The sequence below is a fragment of the Petromyzon marinus genome, unplaced genomic scaffold (genome assembly GCF_048934315.1).
Source record: "Petromyzon marinus isolate PM22_M1 ecotype Great Lakes invasive population unplaced genomic scaffold, UKy_Petmar_22M1.pri1.0 PM_Scaffold_37, whole genome shotgun sequence".
In the NCBI taxonomy this organism is placed as follows: domain Eukaryota; kingdom Metazoa; phylum Chordata; class Hyperoartia; order Petromyzontiformes; family Petromyzontidae; genus Petromyzon; species Petromyzon marinus.
In genome coordinates, this window is record NW_027423357.1 from 782,699 (window position 1) to 796,604 (window position 13,906).

General features: G+C 46.2%; 1 protein-coding gene across 1 annotated transcript in view; it reads right to left on the reverse strand.

Annotated features, from left to right (window-relative positions):
• The window catches only part of LOC116958114 (uncharacterized), a 139,146-nt gene extending 126,032 nt beyond the window's left edge, over positions 1-13,114 (reverse strand). The window contains exon 1 of the mRNA XM_076064278.1: positions 12,281-13,114. The gene's annotated coding sequence lies outside the window, so the exon portion shown is untranslated. The remainder of the gene's footprint in view (positions 1-12,280) is intronic.
• Positions 13,115-13,906: the final 792 nt, after the last annotated feature.

The window sequence follows — 13,906 nt, forward strand, 5'->3', positions numbered from 1 at the left end:
GACTGCCTCCAACTGCCCAGTAGCATCCTTCACGAGCCTCCTCCACAGAGGCCGATCTTGACACCGCTGGTACCAGTCATCGGCAAGTCCACTCAGCTCCACGTCCTCCTGTACCACATCACTCCATCTCTTCTCTAGCCCGTGCCGCGCCCGCTTAGCCCCCTCAATCCGGCCAAACAAAAGCTATTTCGGCATGCGGTGGCTGGGCATGCGGGCTACATGACCCAGCCATCGCAGCCTTGCCTGCCGGAGGAGCTCACCGATGGGACCCTGCCCAGATCTTTCAAGGATTTGTGAGCTCCTCACACAATCCAGTCTGGTTAAACCCAGGATGGATCGTAGGCAGGCCAGCCTAAAAGTTTCTAACCGGCGAAGATGTTCCATTAGGGGGGTTCACGTTTCGCAAGCGTAGAGAAGGGAGGGAATGACGGTGGCCGAGAAGACCTGAAGCTTAGTGCGGAGCGACAGACAAGGTAGCTTCCACACAGCGTTATGCAACCGATGAAAAGATATTGCCGCTCGACTGATTCGGAGTGAGACCTCTGCTGTTAAACTGGAGCCGGTCATAAGCACACTGCCCAGGTATGGGAAACTCTCCACTCTCTCCACAACTGCCCCATCACCGATTGGGAGTTGTGGGGGTAGAGTGTCCGATGGTAAAAAATATACCAAGGCAGGTGCTTAGTTTTGGTGGGGCTGATAGTAAGGCCCACCTCTTAGTGGCACGCTCCAGTCTCAGCAGCAGCGTCTCCAACTCCTCCTCCAAATGTGCAGCTATTACCAAATCATCAGCATACATAACGTGGTTGAGCAATAGGAAGCCATCCCTTGACCGCACCCGGGCGTCGATCAGCCTCCCATTATATCTGTACCATATGGAGATTCCCCCGGTACAGCTATTGAAGGCTTCACGAAATACGTGGTCAAAATAGATGTTAAATAATGTGGGAGCCAGAGGACATCCCTGTCGCACCCCAAGGTTAACAGGGAATGGCTCTGACTCCCGGCCACGTAGTTTTACCCGGGCCCGCTCACCATCATGAAGGTCCTTAATGATCGTGAGCAGAGGGTCAGGTACTCCAAAAGCACGAAGAACAACCCAGAGCCCAGGCCTATTGATGGTATCATAGGCCTTGACCAGGTCAATAAAGCAGAGATGTAGGTCTTGTTGGAATTCCCTACACCTCTGCTGTAGCAGACGGACAGAAAATATGGCATCTGTGCAGGACCGCCCTTTCCTGAAACCGCATTGGGGCTCCGCAAGCCTCTCCTCAGCGTGCCTGGCAAGGCGATGTTGAATAATCCTTGCCAGGACCTTTCCCAGCACACTGAGGAGTGAGGTGCCCCTGTAGTTGTTACAGTCTGTGCGGTCCCCCTTCTTAAAAAGGGGGACCACCAGGGCATCCTTCCAATCCTGCGGAACCCGTCCAGTGGTCCAGACTGTTGTTATGATGTCATATAGGGCAGTCTGTGCACAAACGCCGCCCTCCCTCAGCATTTCGCTTGGAAGATCATATCTGCCCGCTGCCTTTCCTGGTCTCAGACTCCGGATCGCCTTCAGTACTTCCTCAACAGATGGCACCTCAGCCAGCCACTCACAGGGGGTGACTTCTTCCAATATTTGAGGCACCGCAGCCTCAGCAGGGTCATCCTCACTTTGTGCCACGATGTTTTCCTGGCTGAGGGATTTTCCCTCCCCCAGGACCTCACAGAAATGCTCAGCAAATCTGCAAACCTGTTCCTGGGGGTCGGAGATTGGGTCACTGTTTTTTCCCCTAATGATGGCAATAGGTGTGGTGCTGCAGATTACTTTTTTGATGGAGTTAAATAGAGATTTGTGATCACGGGCCACTGAGGCAGACTCCATCTCCTCAGCAACCCGCGACCACCACCCATCCTTGCAGCGCCTCACGGCTCTCCGAACCTCCTAGCGAAGGCTGCGGTAAGCCTCCTCATTCTCTGACGTGGGATTCTGTAGCCGATGACAGTGGGCCTGTCGCTTTTTCTCAACCATCCTGAACACCTCCTCTGTCAGTCAGGGTCTCTGGGGAGGTCTGGACCGCGTACCCAAAGCAGCCATTGCAGCTGCATGAGTCACAGTCCTAAACCTCGCCCATTTACCCTCGACATCAGGAGGAGTCAGGGACGATGCCAATCCCAGCCGCAAGCGATGATGAAATTCTCGCTTGCAACTTTCATCAGATAACTGAGACCAGGCCACTTTAGGTTGGAATGGGGTCCTGGGTGCACACCCACCACCGGAGTGGAAGAATGGCAGGCACATCTTACAGATGACTAGTCGATGGTCAGAGGGCAGATCAGCTCCACGGTAGGTCCTGGTGTCAAGGACATGGGCTCGCATCCGCTGGTTCATCACTATGTAGTCCAGCAGATGTTCTTGCTTGGACCCGGCATGCATCCATGATGTTGTGTGGATGCGCCGATGCCGGAACAGCGTGTTGGTAATTACAAGCCCATGGGCTGTACAAAAATCTAGCAGCCTCCTACCGTTGTTATTGAGCTGATCTGGCCCATGCACTCCAATCACTCCAGACCAGGTGCCAGTATCATGACCAATTCGGGCATTGAAGTCACCCAACATGATGACTCTATCCCGAGGGGCCACTTTAGCCAGCACCTGTGACAGGAGGTCATAGAAGGCATCTGACTCATCGGCTTTGCCTGCATCCCTCCACGGATGTTCATCTTCGGTGGGGGCATAAGTAACCACGACCACCATTCCTCGCCTCCGGTTGATGGGAAGGCCAGCCCAAAGTAGCCTGGGACTTACAGCTTCCCACACCTCACCGCCACGCTCCCACGCCCCCTTCATTCTTTTGTTCAAAAGAATTGCCACACCCTGTTGTTTGGCAGTCTGCTGCCCCGAGTAGAGGACTGTCCACCCCTCATGGTGGCAGGAGCCAGAGCCGGTCCACCGGACCTCCTGAATGCCACACAGATCCAGGCGGTACCAGTCCAGCTCCCGACAGAGGAGTGGCTGCCTCTCCTCCGCAGTGAGCGTTTGAACATTCCACGTTGCCACCCGTAGTGGCTTTTCGTTGTTTCTGGAGGGGCTCCGAGGGTAGAGATTCAATCTCCTGGCTCCGCCAATTGGGGTTTGGCCAGGAGACATCATAGACGCCTGGCCCCCCGGGGCCTCCGGCACAAGCTTATTAGTTACATATTTCAGTTTAACTCGTGGTTTAGTGGTAATTAATTGAAGGTGGAGGGGTTACCAGCCCCTCGCACCCGTCCAGAGCCCCTGTTTAGCCCCTGTGGTGGACACATATGCCATGAGGGGAGGAACCAATCAAAATTGGGCCTCCCCCCCACAACGCTGTCCACGACAGAGTTGCCCATCCCGCACCGCGAGGAGGTAGGGGGTTTTGATTTAAAGCTTTCGTGACTGCAGAATATGAGGTAGGGGGTTGTTTTGCCGGACCAGACACACACATAGACACAGACACTCACGTAGACACACACAGACACTCACTCACATAGACACACACACTCACATAGACACACACTCACATAGACACACACACTCACACAGACACACAACAACAACAACCGCCATTCGCCACTAAGTGGTGGTGACGTCACCACGATGCTTGTGCCAGGCCATGTGCACCTTGAGGCCACGTGAAGTGTCGAACGCCTGCTGGCAGGAGGTCATGGGGCAGACCCAGCAGGTGCCACGGGTCGACTGGCTGAGATGACTGAGATGAGTGGCTGATGCACCACCTGTGCCCCCTACTGTGCCAACCTGCTGTGCTTTATCCACCCGGCACTCCGCTTGTTATTGTGAGCGTCGCTCCTCCGCCCTCCGTTGTTGTTGGAGGGCGACTTACTCCAACTACCCAGCAGCGTCCTTCACGAGCCTCCTCCACAGAGGCCGATCTTGACACCGCTGGTACCAGTCATCGGCAAGTCCACTCAGCTCCACGTCCTCCTGTACCACGTCACTCCATCTCTTTGCTAGCCCGTGCCGCGCCCGCTTAGCCCCCTCGATCCGGCCGAACAAAAGCTGTTTCGGCATGCGGTGGCTGGGCATGTCGGCTACATGACCCAGCCATCGCAGCCTTGCCTGCCGGAGGAGCTCACCGATGGGACCGTGCCCAGATCTTTCAAGGATTTGTGGGCTCCTCACAATCCAGCCTGGCTAAACCCAGGATGGATCGTAGGCAGGCCAGCCTAAATGTTTCTTACCGGCGAAGATGTTCCATTGGAGGGGTCCACGTTTCGCAAGCGTAGAGAACGGAGGGAATGACCGTGGCCGAGAAGACCCGAAGCTTCGTGCGGAGCGACAGACCAGGTAGCTTCCACACAGCGTTACGCAACCGATGAAAAGAAAATGCCGCTCGACTGATTCGGAGTGAGACCTCTGCTGTTAAACTGGAGCCGGTCATAAGCACACTGCCCAGGTATGGAAAACTCTCCACTCTCTCCACAACTGCCCCATCACCGATTGGGAGTTGTGGGGGTGGAGTGTCCGATGGTACAAAATACCCAGGCAGGTGCTTAGTTTTGGTGGGGCTGATGGTAAGGCCCCATCTCTTAGTGGCACGCTCCAGTCTCAGCAGCAGCGTCTCCAACTCCTCCTCTGAATGAGCAACCATTACCAAATCATCGGCATACATAACGTGGTTGAGCAATAGGGAGCCATCCCTTGACCGCACCCGGGCACCGATCAGCCTCCCATTATATCTTTACCAGATGGAAATTCCCTCGGTACAGCTATTGAAGGCTTCATGAACTACGTGGTCAAAATAGATGTTAAATAATGTGGGAGCCAGAGGACATCCCTGTCGCACCCCAAGGTGAACAGGGAATGGCTCCGACTCCCGGCCACGTAGTTTTACCCGGGCCCGCTCACCATCATGAAGGTCCTTAATGAGCGTGAGCAGAGACACTCATACACAGACACACCCAGACACTCACACACATACACACAATACCCACACACACGCACAGACACACACACACACACACGAACGACCGCCGCTGAGTTAAATAACTGAGGCTGAACTCCACACACGGGTTGTGAACACGCATCATTTATTCATTCATTTCGTTTTCGTGACTCCAAGCTTCCCAGGATACCCTTAGAGTTTCACACGGAGTCGGCTTTCGCGAGCAATATCATCCATAAAAGTTTTTTCTGTGGTTAGATCGCGTATAAATATCTAAAAGTGTCGTTAAAACTCGCCACCACCCAACTCATAAGGGTTGTCACGTAAACAGAACGTGGCCAATTCGTCACTACAACAGCACTAGTGTGTAGTGTATAGTGTAGTATAGTGTAGTGTACAGTGGAGTGTATAGTGTAGTATAGTGTAATATATAGTATAGTGTATAGTGTAGTGTAGGGTAGTGTATAGTGTAGTATAGTGTAGTGTATAGTGGAGTGTATAGTGTATAGTAATGTATAGTGTAGTGTATAGTGTCGAGTAGTGTATAGTGTAGTGTATAGTGTAGTGTATAGTGTAGTGTATAGTAGTATAGTGTAGTGTATAGTAGTGTATAGTGTATAGTAATGTATAGTGTAGTGTATAGTGTAGTGTGTAGTGTATAGTGTATAGTAGTGTATAGTGTAGTGTATAGTGTAGTGTATAGTAGTATAGTGTAGTGTATAGTAGTGTATAGTGTATAGTAATGTATAGTGTAGTGTATAGTGTAGTGTGTAGTGTATAGTGTATAGTAGTGTATAGTGTAGTGTATAGTGTAGTGTATAGTAGTGTAGTGTATAGTAGTTTAGTGTAGTGTAGTATAGTGTAGTATATAGTAGTATAGTGTAGTGTATAGTAGTGTAGTGTATAGTAGTATAGTGTAGTGTATAGTAGTGTAGTGTATAGTAGTGTATAGTGTAGTATAGTGTAGTGTATAGTAGTGTATAGTGTAGTGTATAGTAGTGTATAGTATAGTAGTATAGTGTAGTGTATAGTAGTGTAGTGTATAGTAGTGTAGTGTATAGTAGTATAGTGTAGTGTATTGTAGTGTAGTGTATAGTGTAATGTATAGTGTAGTGTTTAGTAGTGTAGTGTATAGTAGTGTAGTGTATAGTGTAATTTATAGTTAAGTGTATAGTAGTGTAGTGTATAGTAGTGTATAGTAGTATAGTGTAGTGTATAGTAGTGTAGTGTATAGTGTAATATACTAGTACAGCACACCGGTGTGCTGGAGAGCCAAGCCACAACATTTCCCATCTGAGTACGACGTTTCGCCAGTAATTACAAGCAGCTTCATCAGGCGACATCCAGATATGAGGCCAGCGACTCGCCAAACGTGAAGCGAATCTACCAAGCCCCTTATCAGTTGCTGCACATTATTACAGACCAACTCAGACCTTGTTGATCACCCCGTGCCCCTTATAACGATGAACGCTCATCCTACAAAGTCACCATCACGTAGGAGAGAAACACAAATGAATTGACGCAAGTTTATATTCTGTTTCCCGTATTGAAGCAGCCGTAGACCATATGGACTTCAGAACCGAATTTTCCTGTACAAGAATACGGGGTAAACCAAACACGATACACTACACTATACACTACACTACTATACACTACTACACTATACACTACACTACTATACACTACTACACTATACACTACTACACTATACACTACTACATTATACACTACTACACTATACACTAATACAGTATACACTACTACACTATACACTACTACACTATACACTCCTACACTACACACTACTACACTATACACTACACTATACACTACTACACTATACACTACTACACTATACACTACTACACTATACACGACTACACTATACATCATGGACAAAATAGAATATAACAACAAAATTAAATAATTACTCGACGATGGTAGCTATACAAAAAATAAGAAGAGACCCCACCAACAGCCTCGTTACTAAAACCAACAAAATAATTTCTGATTCAACAGCATTAACTGATCAAACCAAACAGTTCTCACTGAAACCTTCTGCGGCCAGGCCACCAAGATTATATGGCCTTCCAAAGATACTTAAAGAAGATACACCCCTTCGTCCCATCGTCTCTACTATCAACTCCCCCACCTACAAACTGGCTCGTTTTCTGTCTGAAATCCTGCGGCCTTTCACTGGAAAAACCACCTCTGCGGTACTAAACTCTGCTCACCTGGTATCGACAATCAAGGGTATTTCCCTGTCCCCAGACGACCTGCTTGTCAGTTTTGATGTGGTGTCCTTGTTCACCAAAGTCCCGGTACCTGACACCATCGCAATCATTGAAGACTTGGTTAATCAAGCACTGCATACTGATGTACCCCCCCTGGTGAGACATTGCTTAACAAACACATACTTCACCTGGAATGGAACTTTCTACAAACAAACTGAGGGCACCCCAATGGGCTCCCCCCTATCTCCAGTTGTAGCCAACGTATTCATGGAGAAATTTGAGACTGACGCCATACAGACTGCCACTCTACGCCCGACCTTATGGAAGAGGTACGTGGATGACACTTTTGTCATCTGGCCACATGGCCGGCCTGCTCTAGACCAATTCCTCGACCACATCAATTCCATACACCCAGCCATCAGATTTACCATGGAAGTCGAAAAAGATGGCAAGCTACCCTTCTTGAATGTCCTAATTAAAAGGAGACCTGATGGTTCAATGAGCCACTCTGTCTACAGGAAAGCTACCCATACGGATGCTTACTTAAAACCGGATTCCCACCGCCATCCATCCCGGAAGAGTTCCCTCATCAAGACTCTATACCATAGAGCCCAATGCATTTCCGACCAGGAACACATTGCTAGTGAACTCAAGCACGTAGACCAAGCTCTCAGGGCTAATGGTTACTCCGACTACACAATCCGCAAAGCCATCACTCCAGTCATGAAGAAGGATCCTCTTGAGGAGCCACTCAAAACCATCACCTTACCCTACATTGCAGCGGTCACTAAAACGATCTCCAAAATCCTGAATAAACACAAGATCCAGGTCCGATTTAAACACAGTACATAAAATCCGTGATCTGGTTCCGTCTGTAAAAGATGCTGTTCCAGACATACAGTACCCCGGCGTCTACAAACTAAGTTGCCTCTGTGGTAGTAGTTACATTGGAGAAACCAAACGACATATCTCGGACCGCATCCGTGGACACAAAGCAGACCTTAAACACGGTAGGCCCAACACCTCGGCCGTGGCAGATCACTGTTATAATTCAGTGGGCTCACATGACATTGACTTCTCCAAGACGGAGGTTATCTGCAAGCCATCCGGCTACCATGAGAGATTCGTTCATGAGGCTATCCACATATACAAGCACAGAGACAATTTCAACCGAGAAGATGGATTCTGGCTAAGTAACCATTGGAAAGACGTTATAAACCATTTCGGTTCTTGATTGATTGTTATTTTACGGTGACTTTCAGACCGCAGTCCATTCGCTGGCACTGCCTCTTAGTACCTATCACATGACGGTCAATGGTATAGTTTATAGCATTTGTATAATAATAAATAGTATAACAGTGCAATGTTTAACATAATTCATAAGGCAATATATAGTACGGTAATTGTATAGTGAATATACAGCAGTGTGGTATACAGTAGGGTTAATAGAATAATACATAGTGTAATACTACAAGTCTAATATTTTATAGTCTAAAGTATAGGGCAGTGTATAGTAACGCATTGTACAATTCAAGGGTGGGGTTTGTCTATGGATACGATATTATACAATGTAGTTTAGATTGGAAGGTATAATATTGTAATGTGTAGTAGTCTAGTTTATATCATAGTTAGAACGCAACACAGGACAGAGCAGCACTCCGTTGCTGATTCTCCCCCCTCCTCCGTTCCGAACATAGATGGACTCGTCCGTCTGAACAAAGCTCTTCGCTCTCCGTGGTGCTGATCCCTCACACCAACATCGTGATAGTCCCCCAGTTACACGCTGATCCCTCACACTAACATCGTGATAGTCCCCCAGTTACACGCTGATCCCTCACACCAACATCGTGATAGTCCCCCAGTTACACGCTGATCCCTCACACTAGCATCGTGATAGTCCCCCAGTTACATGCTGATCCCTCACTCTAACATCGTGATAGTCCCCCAGTTACACGCTGATCCCTCACACCAACATCGTGATAGTCCCCCAGTTACATTCTGATCCCTCACACTAACATCGTGATAGTCCCCCAGTTACATGCTGATCCCTCACACTAACATCGTGATAGTCCCCCAGTTACACGCTGATCCCTCACACTAACATCGTGATAGTCCCCCAGTTACATGCTGATCCCTCACACCAACATCGTGATAGTCCCCCAGTTACACGCTGATCCCTCACACTAACATCGTGATAGTCCCCCAGTTACACGCTGATCCCTCACACTAACATTGTGATAGTCCCCCAGTTACACGCTGATCCCTCACACTAACATCGTGATAGTCCCCCAGTTACACGCTGATCCCTCACACTAACATCGTGATAGTCCCCCAGTTACACGCTGATCCCTCTTCAATAGACTTCAGTGTTAAATCTTCCCATAGACTTCAATGTTAAATCTTCCCATAGACTTCAATGTTAAATCCTCCCATAGACTTCAATGTTAAAGTCACCCATAGACTTCAATGTTAAATCCTCCCATAGACTTCAATGTTAAATCTTCCCATAGACTCCAAGGTTAAATCCTCCCATAGACTTCAATGTTAAATCTTCCCATAGACTTCAATGTTAAATATTCCCATAGACTTCAATGTTAAATCTTCCCATAGACTTCAATGTTAAATCTTCCCATAGACTTAAATGTTAAATCTTCCCATAGACTTCAAGGTTAAATCTTCCCATAGACTTCAATGTTAAATCCTCCCATAGACTTCAATGTTAAAGTCTCCCATAGACTTCAATGTTAAATATTCCCATAGACTTCAATGTTAAAGGCACCCATAGACTTCAATGTTAAATCTTCCCATAGAATTCAATGTTAAATCTTCCCATAGACTTCAATGTTAAATATTCCCATAGACTTCAATGTTAAAGTCTCCCATAGACTTCAAAGTTAAATATTCCCATATACTTCAATGTTAAAGTCACCCATAGACTTCAATGTTAAATCTTCCCATAGACTTCAATGTTAAATCTTCCCATAGACTTCAATGTTAAATCTTCCCATAGACTTCAATGTTAAATATTCCCATAGACTTCAATGTTAATTCTTCCCATAGACTTCAATGTTAAATCTTCCCATAGACTTCAATGTTAAATCTTCCCATAGACTTCAATGTTAAATATTCCCATAGACTTTAATGTTAAAGTCTCCCATAGACTTCAATGTTAAATATTCCCATAGACTTCAATGTTAAAGTTACCCATAGACTTCAATGTTAAATCTTCCCATAGACTTCAATGTTAAATCTTCCCATAGACTTCAATGTTAAATCTTCCCATAGACTTCAATGTTAAATATTCTCATAGACTTCAATGTTAAATATTCCCATAGACTTCAATGTTAAATCCTCCCATAGACTTCAATGTTAAATATTCCCATAGACTTCAATGTTAAAGTCACCCATAGACTTCAATGTTAAATATTCCCATAGACTTCAATGTTAAAGTCACCCATAGACTTCAATGTTAAATCTTCCCATAGACTTCAAGGTTAAATCTTCCCATACACTTCAATGTTAAATCTTCCCATAGACGTCAAGGTTAAATCTTCCCATAGACTTCAATGTTAAATATTCCCATAGACTTCAAGGTTAAATCTTCCCATAGACTTCAATGTTAAATCTTCCCATAGACGTCAAGGTTTAATCTTCCCATAAACTTCAATGTTAAAGTCTCCCATAGACTTCAATGTTAAAGTCTCCCATAGACTTCAAGGTTAAAGTCTCCCATAGACGTCAAGGTTAAATCTTCCCATAGACTTCAATGTTAAATCTTCCCATAGACGTCAAGGTTAAATCTTCCCATGGACTTCAATGTTAAATATTCCCATAGACTTCAATGTTAAAGTCACCCATAGACTTCAATGTTAAATCTTCCCATAGACTTCAATGTTAAATCTTCCCATAGACTTCAATGTTAAATCTTCCCATAGACTTCAAGGTTAAAGTCACCCATAGACTTCAATGTTAAATCTTCCCAAAGACTTAAATGTTAAATCTTCCCATAGACTTCAATGTTAAATCTTCCCATAGACTTCAATGTTAAATCTTCCCATAGACTCCAATGTTAAATCTTCCCATAGACTTCAATGTTAAATCTTCCCATAGACGTCAATGTTAAAGTCTCCCATAGACTTCAATGTTAAATATTCCCATAGACTTCAATGTTAAATCTTCCCATAGACTTCAATGTTAAATCTTCCCATAGACGTCAAGGTTAAATCCTCCCATAGACTTCAATGTTAAATCTTCCCATAGACTTCAATGTTAAATCTTCCCATAGACGTCAAGGTTAAATCCTCCCATAGACTTCAATGTTAAATCTTCCCATAGACTTCAATGTTAAATCTTCCCATATACTTCAATGTTAAATCTTCCCATAGACTTCAATGTTAAATATTTCCATAGACTTCAATGTTAAAGTCTCCCATAGACTTCAATGTTAAAGTCTCCCATAGACTTCAAGGTTAAAGTCTCCCATAGACTTCAATGTTAAATCCTCCCATAGACTTCAATGTTAAATCTTCCCATAGACTTCAATGTTAAATCTTCCCATAGACTTCAATGTTAAATATTCCCATAGACTTCAATGTTAAAGTCACCCATAGACTTCAATGTTAAATCTTCCCATAGACTTCAATGTTAAATCCTCCCTTAGACTTCAATGTTAAATCCTCCCATAGACTTCAATGTTAAAGTCTCTCATAGACTCCTATAGACTTCAATGTGAAAGTCACCACCACCATCGCCACCACCACCACCATCGCCACCACCACCATCACCACCACCACCATCACCACCACCACCACTACTACCACCACCATCATCACCACCATCACCACCACCTCCATCACCACCATCACCACCACCACCGCCACCACCACCACCACCACTACTACCACCACCATCATCACCACCATCACCACCACCTCCACCACCATCACCACCACCGCCACCATCACCACCACCATCATCACCACCATCACCACCACCATCAGCACCATCACCACCACCACCACCACCGCCACCATCACCACCACCGCCACCACCACCACCACCATCACCACCACCACCATCACCACCACCACCACCGCCACCATCACCACCTCCTTCCCCCATCGCGTGCCTCACCTCCGTGCTGCTGATGAGTGCCCAGGACCGCCTGGTGCGAGGTGGAGTGCTGGTGGCTGAGGATGCTGTTGGGTTGATGCTGTGGGGGTTGATGCTGTGCCGCCTGATGCTGTCTCCTGCTACCCCAGCCACCGCCACCACCACCACCGCCACCACCACCACCGAGACCACCGCCACCTCCTCAGACAACGAGCCAACAGCCAGACACGAGGCGAGGTCAATCGGCTTGGCCACTGGCGACAACGCTGGCACGGGATTTGACTTGCAGTGCCTCATCAGCATCGTCATCAGCATCTCCATCATCGTCATCAGCATCGTCATCATCGTCAGCGTTGGCTCAGCGCTAGCGACAACACTGGCACTGGTTTTGACTTGCAGTGTCTCATCAGCATCGTCATCAGCATCGTCATCATCGTCATCATTGGTTCAGCGCTAGCGACAACGCTGACACTGGTTTTGACTTGCAGTGTCTCATCAGCATCGTCATCAGCATCGTCATCATTGTCATCAGCATCGTCATCGTCATCAGCATTGGTTCAGCGCTAGCGACAACACTGACACTGGTTTTGACTTGCAGTGTCTCATCAGCATCGCCATCATCACCAAAACATAATAATAGGTTTTTGATTTAAAGCTTTCGTGACTGCAGTAATTCATATTCTTAGCTCTTTCGGTAAAGTCACGTTGAAGGGAAACAATAAAATAACACAATATATAAAACAATAAAAATTCTCACGACGTTTCGACCATAACACAAACGGTCATCATCAGGTGTGAAAAACCAACGGCAAGAAACATTTGAAAGAAGTGGCGGTTCGCATTTATTTATTTTTAAACGTTTTACTTATTTATAAAAAAAAAATTGTTAGCACCACGGGCAGCGATTTGGCAGTTTATTTAGAAGGACTAGTCCATCTATGTTCTGAAAAGAGGAGGGGGGAGACGAAAATTTAATGTATGCTGTTTGAAAGCCACCGTAAGCGTGAACAATCAATTAAGACCTGAAATGGTTTATCAAATCGTTCCAATGATTGCTAAGCCAGAATCCATCTTCTCGGTTGAAATTGTCTCTGTGCTTGTATATGTGGATAGCCTCATGAACGAATCTCTCATGGTAGCCAGATGGCTTACAAAGAACCTCCGTCTTGGAGAAGTCAATGGCATGTGAGCCTACTGAATTATAACAGTGATCTGCCATGGCCGAGGTGTTGGTCCTACCGTGTTTAAGGTCTGCTTTGTGTTCACGAATGCGGTCCGAGACATGGCGTTTGGTTTCTCCAATGTAACTACTACCACAGAGGCAACTTAGTTTGTAGACGCCAGGGTACTGTATGTCCGGAATCACATCTTTTACAGACGGAACCAGATCACGGATTTTATGTAATGTGTTGAAACGGACCTGGATCTTGTGTTTATTCAAGATTTTGGAGATCTTTTTTGTGATCCCAGCAATGTAGGGTAAAGTGATGGTTTTGAAAGGCTCCTCAAGAGGGTCCTTCTTCATGGTTTGAGTGATAGCTTTGCGGATTGTATAGTCGGAGCAACCATTAGCCTTAAGAGCTTGGTGTACGTGCTTGAGTTCACTGCCTATGTGTTCCTGGTCGGATATGTATTGGGCTCTATGGT